General features: G+C 35.0%; 1 protein-coding gene across 1 annotated transcript in view; it reads left to right on the top strand.

The window, feature by feature from the left end:
- Positions 1–9547: 9547 nt before the first annotated feature.
- Positions 9548–14469, top strand: part of LOC109058679 (protein unc-13 homolog C-like) — a 135359-nt gene continuing 130437 nt past the window's right edge. Inside the window, 1 exon segment of the mRNA XM_042755624.1 lies at positions 9548–10044. The gene's annotated coding sequence lies outside the window, so the exon portion shown is untranslated.

The raw sequence follows: 14469 nt of genomic DNA, 5'->3' as shown, positions 1-14469 counted from the left end.
AAAACTAACTAAAATTAAAGTGTAAAAAATATGACAGAATCTGTAAACGAAAAATATTAACATAAACTTAACAATGATACTAATAAGACTGACATATATAGTATATAAACCTGTTTGAAATGTTAATCATTGCATAATGCCTACATTATTGCTCAATATCCGCATACTGTTGTTTATTATCTGCATAATGCTCAATGCATTTTAGGTCAATACGCATGTATATTACTGCAACTGTTAGTAAACAGTATGGCTGTTTCAAGAAAAGATTCAGCATTTTTGTCTCTACCCATTTTAATGCTAAGTATAAATACAAAGGGATTCCTGTGTACAGATTGGGTTGAGATGCAAAAACCACTCATATTTCTGCTCTGGTCTGTTATGACCCTCTATGATTATCTGCCGATATTTTATTTCTACATGAGCCTTTTTAATTTCTGATGTTCTGTTAGCTGCCTGATGTCCCCCCGCTGTGACTCCCAGACATCCCCAAATCCCATTACCCTCATCCGTCTTTGCTTCTGCCACATCCTGCTGGTGATCACGCAGGTCTTCAAGAGATGCAAGCATTTGGTTGAAACAAAACAGCTGCTTATTTAAATGTTTTTTTAAAGGAGTAGTTTGCCCCAAAAATTGACAGGTCGATCAAACCATGTGATTTCTTTCTTCATGAAAATAAGTTGCAGTAATGGTGTATGATATCTTTGTGTGAGGAGTAAACTTGTTTTTGACTGATAATCTTTCCCCTTCATCGAAGCTCTGAAATGGACTACAAAATAGGAGACAACGACATCATTTGATGTTTCATTTGAGCTGATTCAAAGATACCTTTGCTTCTCTCTTGTCCCATAAGCAAATGTACTTTCAAACCTGAGGCAGCACATTGAAAAACACTTCATATTTTGATTTTAGCTACAGATTTCAGTATACAATGTCTTATATATATAGTATTTATGCCTACGCACACAAATTGTTCAAAAGTTTTGGGGTTGGTAAGATTTTTTTACAAGCTTTCGATTAGGACATCTACGTATCGCTCACAAAGGGCTGCTTTACCATATTTAAAGAAAATCACCAGTAAAAACAGTAATATTGTAAAAAATGATCATAATTCAAAATATTCTATTTACTAATTTAATATATTTTAAAATACAGTTTATTTCTGTGATTCAAAACTGAATTTTTTAGCATCATTACTTCAGTCTTCAGTGTCACATGATCTTCAGAAATCATTCTAATATGCTAATTTGCTGCTCAAGAAACATTTCTGATACCTTATCAATGTTGGAAACAGTTGTGCTGCTTTATATTTTTCTGTGAAACTGTGTGTATCAAGTTTTATTTTCAGGATTCTTTGATAAATAGAAAGTTCAAAAGAAAATCTTTTATTTGAGATAAAAATTTTATAAATGTCACTTTTGGTCAATTTAATGTATCCTTTCTGAATAAAATAATGCATTCTTTCAAAAACAAACAGGCCGGTCTCTATTCACTTTACATATACAAAAAATTGTAGTATATGCTTTCAACATTCACCTTTTCTGTTTCTCAGACAAGATAAAATGAGGAAGAATAAATAATAAGAGAATTTTCATTTCTTGTTGAAATATTCCTATATTCAACGACACCTGTGTCTCATTCAAACACTTCATTTGTCTGAATGCACATTTCTTGCATTTTTTATATTGTTTCCTCTTCTGCGGTAATGTGCGGTAACCATACTGAATGAACGTCTCAGGTGTTTCATCTCATTCTGCTCTTCTGTGACCTTTAAAACAACAATCTTCTCAAATGCCAAAGAGATGCATTTCCTCCGTTTCATACCAGGCATGTCAATGCAGTCATGAAACAACATAATGCAAAACATTACATTAACATGTAATCTAAATATTTATTTCAAGTTATTAAAATATGAATATGATGCCATTTACAGTCTTTGTAACCCCAAACCGCAGTTTGGTTCATGCTCATACAGTAACGTTTGGCAAGTAAGTGTGTTTACTGAAAAATTTACAGAATGAAATGAGACATAACAGCCTTTAATGAAACCTGCATTCGCTGGAGGAGGAAAGACAAGAAATGATCTTAAACTATTGTCATTTACTGTCAAACAATGCACTCAAGCGAATATTTCCATGGTGGCGAGCTTCTATTATGTTGTTAAGAATATTATAATATTTCTGAGCATCACAGCACTCGTGATGATTTACCCTCCAGTTACTTTCAACTTCCCACAGTTGTGAAGATACTACAGGCCTGTATCAAACGTACCGCATGTTCTATGAGAGCTACACGTGTGTGTGTTAGTTAAAAAATACTTTAATACATATTTACTAATACATTTTTATTAAATGTCTTAAAATAACTGCGGTCATACAGCATGCAGTGGGATTTTCCTGTGTGTCGTGTATGTAGGTCATGAAGGGACTTACTGTGAACCAGGATTGATGCCTAAATGTCTCTGACTCTTATAGAGCAAAGAATGTATGACCAGGACGAGAGGCACAGGATGATTGATGGCTTATATCACAGCAGAGAGAGAGAGAGAGAGAGAGAGAGAGAGAGAGAGAGAGAGAGAGAGAGAGAGAGAGAGAGAGAGAGAGAGAGAGAGAGACTGTATAGGTAAGTTCCACTTCACAGATAAACAGCTGTGAGAACAAATGTTTGTTTTAATTGGTTCAAAACACTTTGACAGGGTTTTTGTTGTGGAAAAGTTTTCAAACTTTCTCTTTCCTTGAGGCCTGTTCACAAGAACTAAATAAATCGCAGACGAAAGGTTTATTCACATGTAGAGCAAAAGCAGTTCTTCAAGTGCTGGATATAAGAACAATTTACCCAAAAACACCAACTTTGTCCTTCCAAAGCAATTTTATTCTTCTGTGGAAGCACAAAAGCATAAATCAGGGTTGCCAGGTACCAGAAAAAATTCCAATCCATATCCAAAACTCAAAAATTAATGAAAACTAGGCCAATTTTTTTTATCTTATCCAATCACAGTTGACAACAGCTGTTTTTTTATTATTCCGTTTTAAATTTTATTTGTATGATTTTAGCTAGAATTGTCTATATGTCACATGTGCATATTGAATAATTTAATCAAAATAATTCAAAATAACCCAGTTGTGTTCGAAACTTGTGAACTTGGCAACATGCACTTTTCAGTACGATTAGAATTAAAGATGACAACAAAACAACTAGAACTAAAGATGTCAAGCTTCAAAAAAGACATAAAGATGTCTTAATAATGGTCCATATGAATCCAGTTTTATATTCCAAATCATCTAAAGTCATGTAGTAGCTGTGTGTGAGGAACAGGCCAAAACGTGGCTATTGGCTGCCATTATAGAATAGAAAAATTACTATTATTCCAAATAAATATTTTCTAATTGAATATATACTTAAAATGCAATTTACTTTTGTGATTTAAAGCTGAATTTTCAGCATCATTATCTTCAGTGTCACATGATCCTTCAGAAATCATTCTTATATATTCTGTAAAGTGTGATCAGTTTTATTTTCAGGATTTGCTGATGAATAGAATGTTCAAAAGAACAGCATTTATTCAAAATAAATATCTTATAAATGTCTTTATAAAAGTCACTTTTAGTCAGATTAATGCATCCTTGCTGAATAAAAGTAATACATTCTTTAAAACAAACAAATAAACATCTCACAGACCCCTCTGGAGTCGATTAACGCGTATACGCGTTTTGGGGTATTTTCTCCTGATACCCCCGAAAAGAACTTAAATTACACTTTCAGTTTTTGATCGTACAGATAAGTGCAATACATCAATCGAATCTGTAAAGGGTCTACTTTTTTTTGTATACAGACATAATAACAACAAAACTTTGTGCACTTATAAAATAAAGATAACAAACAAGGAGTGCTGTCTGCAGCTTTTGTCTGCGCTGATCTTCAGATACAAATGCGTCATTAAAATGAACTGTAACTCAGTGAATACTCAACGAAGAGACATGAGAGAGATATCTATAGAAAGCCTGACATGTCTACTTTTAAACTAAACAAGTGCTGCCGAAAACAAATATTCTGTGATAAAAGTAATCCATATGAAAACAACACGATGTCCGTTTTTCACGTCTTCCTTCATTATCTTCTAATGCGACCACGCCCCCGCGGCGAGCGCGCTTTTGAGATTCAAATGTTTCACTGAAGCGCGCGGCTTTTGAATACGCCCACACAACAGAAGACAACGCAGCGAGACTATTCTTCAAGTTTTATTATTTTACTGTTTGCTTCGCGATGAGAGGAATAAGACATAATTCACCCCAAAAAGATGTGATGTGGTTTGAGGATTTTGAGAGATTTGGATTTCCTCAGAAAAAAGAATGAAGCACTTTATTCAGCAGAGTTCATGAGTAAGTCTCTTTTTATTTATTTATATACTTGTACTAGTTTTCACATAACGTGTAAACATTTTACTAGTTAGACTTTTTCCAAAGACTTTTTCCAAACTATAATGCCTGACTGAATGTATAATCAAGTGAAATATTATGAAGTTTCAATAACAATATACACTACTATACCATTCAAAAGCTTGATGTAAATAATATAAATGTAACAATAAATGTAACTGTAACAAATGTAACAATCATTGCTGTTCTTTCAATTTATCCCCCCTAAAATACCTAAAAAAAAAATATTCTCAGCTCTTTTCAACATTAATAATAATAATAATAATAATAATAATAATAATAATAATAATAATGATGATAATAATAACAATAAATGTTTTTTTTTTTTTTGTAGAAAATAAGATTGTTAAAAGGATTTCTGAAGGATTGTGTGACTGGAGTAATGATGCAAAAAATTCAGTTTGAAAGTCAGCTTTGATTTTTCCTAATAAACTGTTTAACTGCACTCACAAGTGAATATTAAATTATGTTGTGGGATAATTAAATATATTCTAAATAAACTACAAACATAAAATAATAACATTTATTTTGTCCTCACATTCTTTCTTGTAACTCATCCCTCTCAGTGACACAGCTGACTGAATGGCTCATTATGCAGCTCATTATGCAGGCCTTTGTCTTCTCAGGTGTGAATTCATGATAGTTGACGCCTACTCGCATATGACTTTTACCAACAAAAAGTGTCTTAGAAAATTTTAAATCAATATATTGTTTTCTGTAAGTGAGTAAACAAGATGATTTTCACGTCATTTAGAAAAAAAAAATTCTAGGCTACAAGCTCCAGTTCTCAAAATTCCTGGGAACCAATTTTCTGTATGTGTTTTATTGCCTTTTTCAAGTGATTTAACATTTTTAGTTTTTCACTAACCACGCATAACATTTTTTTTCTCAAAAACACAATCATGTACATACATGCTGCTCACATATTATTATAGCCTAGTTTGTGCTGATTACAGTGAGATTAGACTTTAGCCATTTAGATATTTATAAGAAACTGAAAAAAGCACAAATGTCAGGGCATGACAAAACTTCTCCAGGCCCCAAAAATACCCTTAGACTCCAGAGGGTTAATAAAAATAATTCAAAATAACCCAGTTGTGTTTGAAACTTGTGAACTTGGCAACATGCACTTTTCGGTACGATTAGAATTAAAGATGACAACAAAACAACTAGAACTAAAGATGTCAAGCTTCAAAAAAGACATAAAGATGTCTTAATAATGGTCCATATGAATCCAGTTTTATATTCCAAATCATCTAAAGTCATGTAGTAGCTGTGTGTGAGGAACAGGCCAAAACGTGGCTATTGGCTGCCATTATAGAATAGAAAAATTACTATTATTCCAAATAAATATTTTCTAATTGAATATATACTTAAAATGCAATTTACTTTTGTGATTTAAAGCTGAATTTTCAGCATCATTATCTTCAGTGTCACATGATCCTTCAGAAATCATTCTTATATTTCTGTAAAGTGTGATCAGTTTTATTTCAGGATTTGCTGATGAATAGAAAGTTCAAAAGAACAGCATTTATTCAAAATAAATATCTTATAAATGTCTTTATAAAAAGTCACTTTTGGTCAGATTAATGCACCCTTGCTGAATAAAAGTAATACATTCTTTAAAACAAACAAATAAACATCTCACTGACCCCAAACTTGTGATTTTAATTTTTTGCTGAACTATTTCTTTATTGCAATGCCAATTTGCTTGTGAAATACAACCTGTTTGATAATACAGTATTAATTTGCATTAAAATAACATGAGAAAAATGCATTATTCTGTACAGGTCATTGCTTTAATCGAGGTGTACAGTAACCGTACAGCTGATGTAATGAAATGATGTTAGCTCAGTGCCGTAAAGGCTATTAAAAACATTTCTGTCAGCAGTTGATTTTAATATAATTTCTTTAATTTAATTCTATAATTTCTAGTTTTCTTACTGCTGTGTTTTTTTTTTGTTTTTTTTTTACGGTCCTTGTATTTGGAGGCCAACAATGTGAAAAGCTGTCAGATCTACACCACATACGGAGACATGACCCACAAGACCACAAAAGACCTGTCGAATGAATTTTGTCCCTGGTGTGAATAGGTTCATGTGGATTCTTTTGATTTTAAAGTCTTGTTTGTTGAGGCTTGTCATCATTTCTTTTTATTTGTCAACCACCTATTAGAAAGATGGTAACACTTTACAGTAAGAATTTATTAGTTTACGTTAGTGCATTAGGTAACATTAACTAGCAATGGACAATACATTTGTTACAAGATTTATTAATCTTTTTTAATGTTTATAAAATTACAACTATTGTTTTTTATGACAACCTGTCAAAATAAATGTATGGATAATATAATGGTTACTACTACTACTACTACTACTACTACTAATAAAACTTTTTTAAAGGGATAATCACAAAAATTCATTTAAACATTTCAAAATTACACAAAAAAAAAAAAACACCATAGTACAACAAAAAAAAAAATATATATTTTACAATAACATTACAAATAAAAATATTAAATTGTGAATGTTTTATGCATTAATTTCACCACCGTTTTTGATAATACATTTTAAAAATTAAAACATCTAGAAAAAATAAACAGCAAAGCATTTCTGATAAATAAATCGATTTTAGGGCTCTATTATTGTAAAAAAATTAAATAAATTAAGTTACATAAAATCATGAAATCAGTTGATTAGACATGCGTTTTGATTATTAAACTTGAATTAAACCATTAAAATGTAATCCAGAATAATTAAAAAGAAAAACACTAATTTTGGAAACAATAAAACAGAATTTGAGAAAAATAAGATGGGCCCTAAAAATGACATTTTTGTTGAAATTTTAATAAAGTTAACAACCCATTTTACAACACAATCCATTTTATAACCCATTTTACGTTTTTGGCAGTAATATGGGTTTCAAATGTCATTTCATGTTGACTTTAAGCAGTTATAAACAGGATTATGGAAATGTGTTAGAGTTTTAACGGTATGTGCAAATGTCACAGAGATTATAACTGAGCACACATCACCTTTTTTGGTGAAGCAGAGAATTAGCCTGAATATTAAGTTATATTTCTCACCTCTCATAGATGAACAGCTGTGGATTATTTGTGCAGGGTATTTGACGGAGGCTGTCGTTTATCCGTGTCTAGTCTAGGGGGCGACCAAGAGCCGTGTTCTGCATTAACATCCCAAATTCATGCTTCCCTCTGGCTCTAGTTGATTTTTTTTCTCTCTCTCTCCTCTCTCTCTCTCTCTCTCTCTCACTCTCTTACTCTCTTTTTCACTCACACGACCCTTTTCTGTTGTAACAGAGGCAAAAAGAGACTGGAAAGGCAGTTTAGCTGGGAGGCGAGACAAATTAGTGGCAGTTTGTGGGATTACATGACACATCCCCTGTTTCCTGAGTGATACAGAAAATAATAATAATAATAAAAGCTTTGGAAATAGCACAGAAACTAAATTAGCTCTCAGCTCTCAGCTCTAAACCAATCACAAATGATAATCATACTCTACAAGGGCACAGAGACTGTAAAAAATCGTGCTAAGGCATCTAAGACTTCCGTACAGACAGAGAGCTTTTTTATATTGTGTTGATTATCAGTGTTTGATTACATTCATTTTTCTCATGCAAACTGCAGAGCAAAAAAGAAGTGCAATCATATGCTATAATGCAGTATAATGAGATGTTTTGTCTTCTGCAGAAAATGTGAGTGCTGGTTTTGCCTGCAAAGGACTCATGTCCATTATAGATAGTTGCTTTGGTTGTTCTGGGTGGGTGCTAGAGTGTTGCAATGCAGTTGCAAAGGTGTCTTGGGTGGTTGCTAGGGGTGTTTGGAATGGTTGTTATGGCACCAGTGTTAGTTTAGTATCATTTATATACTGTGTCAGTTTATTATTAATATTTTAAATTCCCTTTTTAAAAAAAAATATAATTCCCTTTTTATTAGATTTCTTTTTAAAATGTAGGCCTAATGATTTTTATGGTAGGCTAATTTTATTTGCTGTTGTCAATTGTATTGAATTTTTATTGTATTTATTTTAAATTTTATTGGTTTAATTCTACATTTAATTCTCAAGTTTTTTAGTGCTTCAACACATTTCAGTTGGTTGCCAAGGCAATATTTATATTTTTTCTTTTTAATTTTAATGAATTCTTTTGTAATTTTATGTTTTGTCATTATTATTATTATTATTATTATTATTATTCAAATATTAATATTTAGGTTTCATGTACTTTTAGTTCAGTTTTAATTTCCAGTTTTTTAGTGCTTAAACCATAAACTTATGTCAGTTAGTTGCCAATGTAGCATTTTTTTTATTTTAATTAAATTTCTAGTAATTTCATGTGCTTTTGTCATTTTGATTAGTTTATTAATTTTTTATTAATTACTATGTAGTTTTCATTTATTTTTATTTCAGTTTTAAATTCTCTCTCTCTCTTTCTCTCTCTCTCTATATATATATTAGGTGGTTGCTATGTAGTTGCGATGGTAATGTGATTGCTAATGCATTCTGTTTTTAGTGCATTGAAATGCAGTTAACAGGGTTTTTTGCTGGGTTGCTAGAATGTTTCTAGGGTGTTCTAGGGTTGCTATGGAGTTCTTAAGGTCTTATGTGGTTGCTAGGCCGTTGCTAGGTAGTGTGTTCTTGGTGATTGGCCGTTTCGGTGTGCATCTGTGGGATTTTTTCACCCGTTCAGCATTCACCAACAACACAAGATTTGAGGAATCATTCATACATGCAGCGCAAACCTGAAGCACGATGCACGAGTTCAACTTTAATACTCAGTGCTAAAGCTTTATTCTAAGTACTAGAGATATTTGCATTAGTAAACACTACACATTAGAACATGAATGAAACATACAGAATGAGTGAGAGGTTAAAATGAGAGAAAGAGCGCAGGATATTGATGCAAGGGTTTAATAGCTGCAAGTCAGTCTTCGATTCTGTTACACACACACACACACACACACACACACACACACACACACACACACACACACACACACACACACACACTCATCCCGCCTTCCTGCTGTGCGTCTCATCCTTTCCCATCTTCCCTTCCTCCCTCCCCTCTCTCTCTCTCTCTCTCTCTCTCGTCACGTGTCCAGTCTGTGAATCGCAGCAGCGGCTTGGTGCGTCTCTTTCTGTGTGAGCGAGAGAGAGGCTCAGGGCTGCACTCCTCCAAGGGCTTCTCGTACTCTCTCTCATCACACGTTCACACACACACGCACACACGCACACGCACATCCCGTGCATCCAGACAGGGGGCTTTCACCATCCCAGACACACAGTCTGCTGCCCAGTGGAGCGCTGCGAATCTGTCTGGGGGAGCCGGACGGAGAGGAGGGATTTCACCCAGGATCCGTCCGTGATTTGCAACAGCATGCGCCCGCCGAGCCAGACTTCATCCCAAGGTTGAGCTGAGCGCTGCAGCAGGCGACGAGGGAGGAATGGATCGTAGAGAGAGCAGGACGTGGATCTGAGGGCTCGCTGCGTGCGTTTGCATCATCGGAGGATGCTTTGGGCATCGCGGCAGGACGTTTAAGAGTTCGGCGGATCCTAGTGGATGCATGCTGTCGGAGAGGGTTGTGATTCAGGTACGTGTGTACTGACTTAAGCTGTTGCATCTTGAACCTTAAATTGCACTTGAACTGATCATGCATTTTGTGCGTGCATGAATCCGTGCATCACTTTTTATGACATTCTGTGCCCTTAGACTTTGTGGTAGCCTATACGTCCGATCTGATGCTTTCAGCGTGTTTCTCGCTGATCAACATCTGGTGGCATGCCCTCGCGGGCAGAGAGGGATGACTGAAGCGCTTGCTGGATTACAAAAAGCTCTCTAATTCCAGCAGCTCTGATTTGTTGCATTTCTTGTACTGAGAGCATGCATCGCATTTGCAAATTAGAGTTTGTTTAATGCATGCATGCATTTATTCCAGGACGGACGCCCTGATAATGTGCACTGATACCCAGCATGTTCTCGGTCAAGGGGCCTCAAAATCAGCTGTGCTCATGTTTAAAATGTATGCATTTTAAGGTTTAGAAAGCATACGCAGACACAGATCTGTGCCTGCCGAGGTTTCGGGGGGTAATGAGTGAATGTGAGATGAGCAACGGATTGTAATTGTGTTAGTGGGTGGGGCTCTCTCTCTCTCTCCTGTTGTCTCCCGTCCCTCTCTCTTTATCTTAAATATGCATCAGGAAGGGCTGAGGTTGTCAGAGTAGTGTCTGTATGTGAGGTATGGGGTCAGAGCCCTGCGTCTGCATCGGATCGATAATCCATGTCTTTTGCATCTCAAGCTCACGGACGACCACACATGAGAATCGGCTTTCCTCGGGGCGAGAGCGAGTGTGTGTATGTGTGTGTGTGTGTGTGTGTGTGTGTGTGTTTGTGTGTGTGAGAGAGAGAGAGAGAGAGAGCGAGAGCGGCTAATGAGCTGCCTGTCTTTATGAGGCATTGCACAACACACTGTCAAGCGCAATAATTTGGAGCAGCTACATAATAAATGAAGTAAACTAATAACTGGCTGAAAAAAAAATGGAATTAAATGCACATATCTCACAGTGTGCTTTAACAATTGGCTTTTGGTAAGGAACCGAGTCAGTTTCACTTTATGGTTCGGTTCATTTGGATAGTGAAACATTTGATTCTAAAAGCTATTTTCCACACCTGAATCTGCTTAAAGGTGGTTTGAGGTTGAGTTGTTGGTTACAGTACAGGTTGCAAATCATAAGAAAGCATTGCAATCTATCTTAAAATACCTCGTAAAAGTATTTAGATTAAATAGATATATAAATAGATAAAAATAGATAACAGTTGGTATACATAAAAATATAGAGCTATACAATTAAAGGAATAGTTCATCAAAAAACGAAGATTTGTTGAAAAATTTACACACCCTCAGGACATTAAAGATGTACAGTAGATGAGTTTGTCTCTTCATCGGAGCACATTTGAAGAAATTTAGCATTACATAATTTGCTCACAATGGATCCTCTGCAGTGAATGGGCGCTGTGAGAATGAGAGTCCAAACAACTGATAAAAAGTAAATTAGCTAATAATCCACAGCTGATAAAAACATCTGATAATCCACAAGTAATCCACACCACTCCAGTCCTTCACTTAACATCTTGAGAAGCCAAAAACTGCGTGTTTGTTAGAAACAAATCCATAATTGAGACGTTTTGTCCAAAAATGAGTCCTCTCTAACAGCTTCTAATCTTCTTTCCACTAGATCTTAGATCATGCATGCAGGGAATTGCTCTCTTTCAGACACAGGAGCATTAGTGCATCAATCAAGTTCTTTCATGCCAGAGTCAGTAAACCATTTTTCTGTGGACCTCACTTGGTGTGCAGGTCATTATTGTGCTGGAATAAAAATAACTGCATTTCTATATGCTTGATTGTATGCTCGTGTTTGTCGGTGTAGCTGAAATAGCCAGACCTGTTCGTTTGTAGGTGGTGTCACATACGTTTGGTCATTTAGTGTAGAGACAATGATTTTTTATTAGCTATCCAATATAGTGACTCTAAAACAACATTAATTTGGAATAAGTGCAGATTAAAATATTCATATTTTCCATAATGGACTTTATGATGATCTTTAGCATGCCATTTACATCATATCCAATTAAATTTGAATTGCATTGTGAATTAGTAGTTGATTACCTGTTGGAGTTATGGTGGAAAAATATTGGTTACTCTAATCAGATTTAATTGTCTCATCTGTATTTTTCAGTAGATTGATTTATTGAGCTCCGTGATGCTGTAATGGCTTAATAAAGAGACAGTGAGTTCATCTATTAATCACAGAAGAGCTAATAAATTAATTGGAAAAGGGAATTAGAAACCTTTGGTCTCAGCATTTGTTTCCGCTGACCAGACTGAACTTTTCTGAGTGGACATCTGTGTCATTAGGTCCAAAGTCTTAATCATTTTCTAAGAAACCACATGCTGGAGATTTACCAGTTGAATACCAGTCATTGTGATATTAGATGTCTGTTATTTAGTGGTTTGGTTGTGTTGAATAGGCAGTATGTGTGGCAGATGACAGAATTTTTTTTTTTAACCATTTACATTTTTCAAAATGTGACATTATTAAGACATTATGAATTAAGACGATTAAGCACCTCAATTTTTTGAAAAGACTAAAGTATTTATTGTCATGAAACTAATGCTATAATGCAAAAAAAATCTTGATGGTTCTTGAAAACTATATTTTATATAAATGTTTTTTTTTTTACATTAGGGGAGAGCACTGATGAAAAAACATTTTCTCAATCAATAGTTTTGTCTTGTCTTCAGAAACAGATGTTAGGACTTGTTGAAGAGAATTTATAGAATCAAGAGGGTTTATGGATTTATGCTCAAGACAGTGGATTGTTTTCACCAAAAGGTGACAAAATAAACTTAATTCAAGATTCAAATTTAAAAAAACATGACAAAATACTGATGTCCTGAAACATGACCATGTTCTTGACAGGATACAGAGTTAGTTAAGCACTGATCATTAAAGTATATCTGATTGGATTAATAACATTTGAGTGTACAAGCTTTGTTTTGTTATAATTACATTAGTGGAGTGAAAGCTGCTTTAGAAGGTCTGATAGAGAGAGAGAGAGAGAGAGAGAGAGAGAGAGAGAGTGGGAGGTCTGTAAACATTAAGGTGTGTGACTCACAGTAACACATCTGTCAAAAATGCCACCAGCACACACATGCACGCGTGTGCGTGCATGCGTTACATAGATTGTCACCTGTCCTCTTCTGTATTATAGGGAAATTACTGCTAAACTGGACCATGTTTGTATTGCAACTGAATTTAAGCAATGATTTTCATTGACAGATACTGAATCGACTTAAATATACATCTATATGTTTACAAATGAACACGTAGAGCTAGATATTTTGCACTTTCTGAAGAAACTGTGACTCAGTTCAGGGTGGTTGTGTGTTTGCAAGAGCATTACTATTATGTTTTAATTGTTTTTTTTTCTTCTTTTTTTCTATTTTGGTTAATTATAGGTTCAAGTCAAACAAATCCACCCCCAGCCAGTCCCTACTTACAGTGTATTTTTTCCTTCACCCGCAGAATTTCACAGCACATCTCTCTCTTTCTTATACCATTATATGTGTTTAGGCCCTGTGTGAATGGTATTTAAATAGACACAACAAGGCCCTTTAGTGCAGTAATGCAATATGACAGTATTCCTCACCTTTTACATACTTTTATGATTAATGTATGAACTTCTGGACAAAACCATTCATGTCTGAATTATTGATATTCAAACATTTTCTACTTTTTTCCATAGCATACAAGGTCTTGCCCTTTACACTTGAGTATATTGTCCAGGTCAATGGTCATATTGTGTTTTCTAGTGCATTTGAAGTGCATTTCAGCTCTGATAATTCACTTGTATGCCTGTATCATGGGATACTACTGTACATGTGCTGCATTGATTTGTAAAATAATGTAAACAAATTTATTCATATCAGGCTGTTTAAGGGTTTATTGGATGTCCAAAACAATTCTGTTGTGGCCCACTATCTTTTCTGCTCTAGTTTCTGTGAAAGTCGGGGCCTAAAGGTTAGAGAGTTTGACTCCTAACCCTAAGGTTGTGGTTTCGAGTCTCGGGCCAGAAATACCATGACTTGGATGCCCTTGAGCAAGGCACCGAACCCCCAACTGCTCCCCGGGCGCCGCAGCATAAATGGCTGCCCTCTGCTCCGGGTGTGTGTTCACAGTGTGTGTTCACTGCTGTGTGCACTTTGGATGGGTTAAATGCAGAGCACGAATTCTGAGTATGGGTCACCATACTTGGCTGTATGTCACGTCACGTCACGTCACATCACGTCAAAATAAGGTTTCCGCTATTCTCACAAAATGTGACACATCTGGCTCAGCTGAATTTGATCTGACACCCTCATAAGAAACGGACTAGGAAATTGGGGCTCTAGTACAAAGACTTTTTCAATGATTTATTATACAGTACATGCAGTGTAACATTCAGAGTTATGCAT

The sequence above is a fragment of the Cyprinus carpio genome, unplaced genomic scaffold (genome assembly GCF_018340385.1).
Source record: "Cyprinus carpio isolate SPL01 unplaced genomic scaffold, ASM1834038v1 S000006731, whole genome shotgun sequence".
Taxonomy (NCBI): Eukaryota; Metazoa; Chordata; class Actinopteri; order Cypriniformes; family Cyprinidae; genus Cyprinus; species Cyprinus carpio.
The sequence above is the reverse complement of the archived record's forward strand: the minus strand, read 5'-3'. Positions and strand labels throughout refer to the sequence as shown.